Consider the following 6,232-nt stretch of genomic DNA (forward strand, 5'->3'; position numbering starts at 1 on the left):
TCCACAAGTCTGGTTCATCCTTGGGAGCAATTTCCAAACGCCTGAAGGTACCACGTTCATCTGTACAAACAATAGTACGCAAGTATAAACACCATGGGACCACGAAGCCGTCATACCGCTCAGGAAGGAGACGCGTTCTGTCTCCTAGAGATGCATGTACTTTGGTGCGAAAGGTGCAAATCAATCCCAGAACAACAGCAAAGGACCTTGTGATGATGCTGGAGGAAACAGGTACAAAAGTATCTATATCCACAGTAAAACAAGTTCTATATCGACATAACCTGAAAGGCCGCTCAGCAAGGAAGAAGCCACTGCTTCAAAACCGCCATAAAAAAGCCAGACTGTGGTTTGCAACTGCACATGGGGACAAAGATCGTACTTTTTGGAGGAATGTCCTCTGGTCTGATGAAACAAAAATAGAACTGTTTGGCCTTAATGACCATCAATATGTTTGGAGGAAAAAGGGGGTAGGCTTGCAAGCCGAAGGACACCATCCCAACCGTGAAGCACGGGGGTGGCAGCATCATGCTGTGGGGGTGTTTTGCTGCAGGAGGGACTGGTGCGCTTAAAAAAATAGATGGCATCATGAGGAAGGAAAATTATGTGGATATATTGAAGCAACATCTCAAGACATCAGTCAGGAACCTAAAGCTTGGTCGCAAATGGGTCTTCCAAATGGACAATGACCCCAAGCATACTTCCAAAGTTGTGGCAAAATGGCTTAAGGACAACAAAGTTAAGGTTTTGGAGTGGCCATCAAAAAGCCCTGACCTCAATCCTATAGAAAATGTGTGGGCAGAACTGAAAAAGCGTGTGCGAGCAAGGAGGCCTACAAACCTGACTCAGTTACACCAGCTCTGTCAGGAGGAATCGGCCAAAATTCACCCAACTTATTGTGGGAAGCTTGTGGAAGGCTACCCGAAACGTTTGACCCAAGTTAAACAATTTAAAGGCAATGCTACCAAATACTAATTGAGTGTATGTAAACTTCTGACCCACTGGGAATGTGATGAAAGAAATAAAAGCTGAAATAAATCATTCTCTCTACTATTATTCTGACATTTCACATTCTTAAAATAAAGTGGTGATCCTAACTGACCTAAAACAGGGAATTTTTACTTGGATTAAATGTCAGGAATTGTGAAAAACTGAGTTTAAATGTATTTGGCTAAGGTGTATGTAAACTTCCGACTTCAACTGTATATATATATATAAAGCGGTTACAACATACATGTAAGAAGGGACATGTATTTATATATTTTATAATTCTTTGACAGATCCTATACATTATAATATATCAAAGCAGATTTACTTACCAGAGCACGCCATGGCCACTGAGATTATCCATAATCATAGGTTATTTCACTCTCTGCTTGGATGTTTTCAATAGCAAACAAGCAAAGATGAGGTTTACATTGGACTATCATCTTTTTCATTTTGCAATTTGGGGACCTGTGGGCATCATTTACCAGCCTCCCCAGTGAACCATCTTCGCAGGATGCATCTATGCTAAAATTGAAGAGGGAAACAGATTTACGTTTTCTCCACAAAACATATAAACATATAGAGATTAACTGATGTCTTATAGGGTTTTACTTACCACCATGAGCCATTGTTCCATTCAAAATCAAACAAGAAAGCATTTTGCTTTTCCGTATACTTCCCCTGCCTCTTGTCCCATTCATATTGCGATATAAACTCCCCACGGTACTCGAGGACAAAGGATCCCTTTTCAATTGGTGCTGAGGCAAATACACCACGTCCTGATGTAACAAAGTTAAGAACTTAGTATCAAGTAATACAGTTCAAATTAGGTTAATGAATTGCAGTTGATCAGACCCATTTAGCCTGCTTATCAATGTGTATGATTTAATATTTAGGGGAAAGATCCATTGCAGGGGTGCAAACTGGTAAGGACCCAAAAAGGTGACATCATTCAAAATAAATTTGGTCTGAAAACTATGAAATCACGAGGAGACGTATTTTATGTTGGATTAAATCTTGAATATTTTTCCCCATCCCCCAACTGCTTGCAAAAGAATCACAACATAACTTCTGAAATTGGATGTTAAAGCCGTATGTGTCTAATGCAGCGGTACGCAGTGATTTTTTCACTTGTGTAAGACTTGAATGTGTTTCAAATGACATCCCAATATGGTATGACCCAATAAGTGTAGCGTGTGTGTATAACATACCTTTATAGTCATTGATCCATTTGACTTTATACAAGGCTTGTCACTTCCAGAAATAATAAAATGAATAGCCTCAGCCTCAGGACTAAGTCTGGCTCTTCGTTTTGACATGCTCTTCAATTGCCCATGTGCTCCTCAACTAGAAAACATCTACATTGGATGACAAAAAGTCAGCGAGACAAATACAGAAAAGACTAATACTTGATTTGAATCGAATAAGGATATATCAAATGGTATTAGTCTGCCTTTAGTCATATCGTGCTCATGTTCTTACTAATGCAGTATCCGGTTAGCTTATTAGGCTAACCGATCAGTGCAAACCTTATGCAACTGCAATCACAATAGCAATCTTTTCACAGTAAGCACAGTAAGCAATCTTAACACCTTCAAAGATAAATACTGTTATAAAAGTATAGTACTGTAAACTCTACAAATAACATTATCTGAACTGAACAACCAATATCATCACTTTGGCTTTAAATGGAAAAACATGATAGTGCTAAGTAACATTTGTGGTCAAGAACACTTAAATGTAAGAACAGCTTAGATAATAACTATCTCTTTAGTTGTAAATGAAGAAAAATACATGTATTACCTTCATTTCTCTTGCACTTCTTCCAGTTCTGAATTTTCCATGTGGCAAAAGTCCTTTTCATTCCTTTCAGCTAATTTGCTAACAGCTTATCTGGCTAATTGATGCTAAATTACGTTTTTATTTGAGGGATTTAGAAGGATTTTATGATAATAAATAAATAATATGCCATTTAGCAGACGCTTTTCTCCAAAGCTTAGTTATAGTTGACTATGATGACATGTATTATGTGTATTCAAGTAAATCTATCTTGAATAGTTGGAAAGTGTGCTCAAACAAAATCAGGAAATGTCATGTAACTAAAGTGTGTCACGTGACTAAAGTGTGTCACGTGACTAAAGTGTGTTTAAAGTGTGTTAATGTTCCAAAACTGACCACTAGGTGGCGTATTCACAGGTGAGCAAAAAGCGTAAACACACACACACACTTCAAATCATGAGATTGTGACATTTAAAGACTTTTCAGATTTTTGGTTTAGGGGCATTCTATGGTCGTCTAGAACACTGTAGTGAGCTCGGAAAAATGAGGACTCCAAAAATGTCCTCATATTTCCGAGCGTCCTGACATTGAAGGTGAGTTGTCATAAAATTGTCTTCATATGTCACCAAAACGAGTACACAGTGGACACACACACACACACTGGACACACACACACACACTGAACACACACACATACACTGGACACACACACACTGGACACACACAAACATACACAAACACACACACTGGACACACACACACTGGACATACACACACACTCACACTGGACACACACACATACACTAGACACACACACACACACAGAGACTGTACACACACACACACACACACACTGAACACACACACTGGACACAGACACACACTGGACACACACACACTGGACACACACACACACACACACACACCGGACACACACACACACACACACATACACTGGACACACACACACACACAAACACACTTGGGACACACATACACACACTAGACACACACACACACTGAACACACACACACAAACACACAGTGGACACACACACACACACTGGACACACACACACACTGAACACACACACACACACACACACACACACACTGGACACACACACACACACACACACTGGACACACACTGGACACACACTGAACACACACACACACACTGGACACACACACACACAACCTGAATACACACACACTGAACACACACACACACACACTGGATACACACACACACTGGACACACACACACAAACACACTTGATACACACACACACACTGGACAAACACACACACAATGGACACACACACACACATACACTGGACACATTTCCATGTGTTGTATTTTGATTAAAGGAAATCCCATATTGCCTACTGGACAGGACTTTGCTATGGCATCTTCTGTTTGGGTGTCTCAGGTCAGGTCTGAGCCATGATCAGAATGTGTCTCTGTGTCTATTTCCAGCCCTGCCATTTCTACCTGTCCTGATCTATTGTTTCACCCCTGACCTCCTCACACCGTCTCACTGTCCATGTCTGCTTTTAGCTCCCACCTCTACTTCACTGTGTTATAATGGACCTTATGCTTGTTATGTCACCTCTGGAACCAGTTATCAAACATACTGACCTTTCTGACCCTATCCCATGGCCCTACTTTCTACAACTGAACATTTAAATTCCTCTATGAGTTTTGTTTAGTGTCCATTTCCTTATCTATGTATTTGTTGTATATTGGGGTTGTGCTGCAGAGCATCATGGGGGTTTGTATGTGTTGAGATGATCACGTTCCAGATAAATGGTTGAACTGATTCCTGTCTCCTGTCTCATCATTATTGAATTGTTATACAGACGTGGTTATGAAACCCACGAGACATAACAAAAGATTGGTGATGAGTAAGTCTGAATCTACAGGAACTATTCTGTCTGGAAGAAGTGGGTTTTTACAACTGTTTAAAACTGTTATTTTCTGTGGTACAGAATAGGCTAATGTTAGCACAGTGTATTGCTAGCAGAGGCAAGTGCATAGTCCAGCTAGCTAAGAAAGAGTTAACATCGTCATGGACGGCAGAAAAGGACTGGAGACGGATGTCGGAGTGGGAAAACAACTTGATTAAAAAGGGAGGAATATACATTGATTAAAGGAAAGGACATTTATTCAACTGTGAAGACAAACCTTTTATTTAAAACTGCTAAATGAGCGAAATTAGGAGGAAACATCAGTGAGTGAAGTGAATGAAGATCATTCTGGGGGGGGGGGGGGGGGGCAGTGCCCCTGTGACAACAAGCTTGGACCCCCTTGTGGCCCCTATAGATGCATTAATAATATAATAATAATAATATCGTTCAAGCAAGACGAAGGAAATAAAGAGAGGTGAGCAACATGTTGAACATGTTGTATTTGTAACATCGTTAACTATTAAATGCATTACAGAAGTGTAACGTTAGATCAGCTAATGTTAACCTGTCCGTTTGTTACTTTCTTTGTGAATTAATGAAGGAATGGGCTTGAATCCTGGGCTATGTATTCGTTTGCATTGTTTTTGGTTTAGTTGTGTAGCTAATTCTAACAGTCAGGCATCGAAAATGTATGGCAATATGAAAAAGGGTATAATATTTGATCAAAAACGCATGTTGCTGAGTGCTTTTACTTAAACCACACTCAGTAAACGCATTGTAACGTTAAAAGGTTAGACATGAAAGCTAGCTACCTAGCGAGTCAGTTATATTCAGTAAATTAATGAATAAGCTTGGTCCCCATTGCTTTTGCTCTATAGTTATCACCAACATGAAGAGAAAAAAGGACTTCATGTTCCTTCCAAAGAAAAGACAAGGCAGAAAGTCAGACAGAGCAAGAGGGTTCAGGTGTGGAGAGAGCAAGAGAGAGCAGAGAGAGACAGCAGGAAGACCATTGGAGAGACTGAGAGTGATGTCAGCCAATCCCGGGAGGAGCCACCGGTGCAGACAGTGATGAACATGGACCCAAGAACTCTGATGGGGGACAGGAGGAGGAGCTTCAAGGCGGCCTGGTACCACATCCACCCCTGGCTTCAATATTCAAACAAATCAGACTCTTGTGTTTTGTTACGCCTGTCTCAGAGACTGTATTTAATTCAAAATGGGGTTTTAACAACTGGAAGAAGGCAACTTACAAAGACGGGGGGATTTGCAATTCATGCAAGGTCTGAGCGGCACAAACAAGCAACGATTACATGGAGAGTCTATCAGAAAGCTGTAAAAACTAATGCAACACTGGTAAATGCCCTAAACAAGGAACACAACAAACAGGTTCAAGAAAATGGGGACTATATTAAAACAATAGGAGAAGTACTACTACTTACAGCCACACAAAACATTGCACAAAGAGGACACGATGAGTCTGCAGAGTCTGATAATAAAGGGAATTTCATGGCAATCCTAGAAACAATAGCTAAGCATGACACAACTGTGGAAAA

The 6,232-nt window shown here is 40.4% G+C and overlaps 1 long non-coding RNA gene across 2 annotated transcripts; it reads right to left on the reverse strand.

The window, feature by feature from the left end:
* Positions 1–1,269: 1,269 nt before the first annotated feature.
* On the reverse strand, positions 1,270–2,770 carry LOC311118756. 2 transcript variants are annotated; one of them, XR_014611851.1, is made up of 3 exons: positions 2,196–2,770; positions 1,601–1,763; positions 1,270–1,504 (listed from the first exon to the last, which is right to left on the reverse strand). It is a non-coding gene; the product is annotated as an uncharacterized lncRNA (long non-coding RNA). The 2 variants fall into 2 exon arrangements; XR_014611852.1 differs by having other exon boundaries at positions 1,270–1,509.
* Positions 2,771–6,232: the final 3,462 nt, after the last annotated feature.

This window comes from Coregonus lavaretus (genome assembly GCF_964263955.1).
Source record: "Coregonus lavaretus genome assembly, contig: HAP1_SCAFFOLD_725, whole genome shotgun sequence".
Taxonomy (NCBI): domain Eukaryota; kingdom Metazoa; phylum Chordata; class Actinopteri; order Salmoniformes; family Salmonidae; genus Coregonus; species Coregonus lavaretus.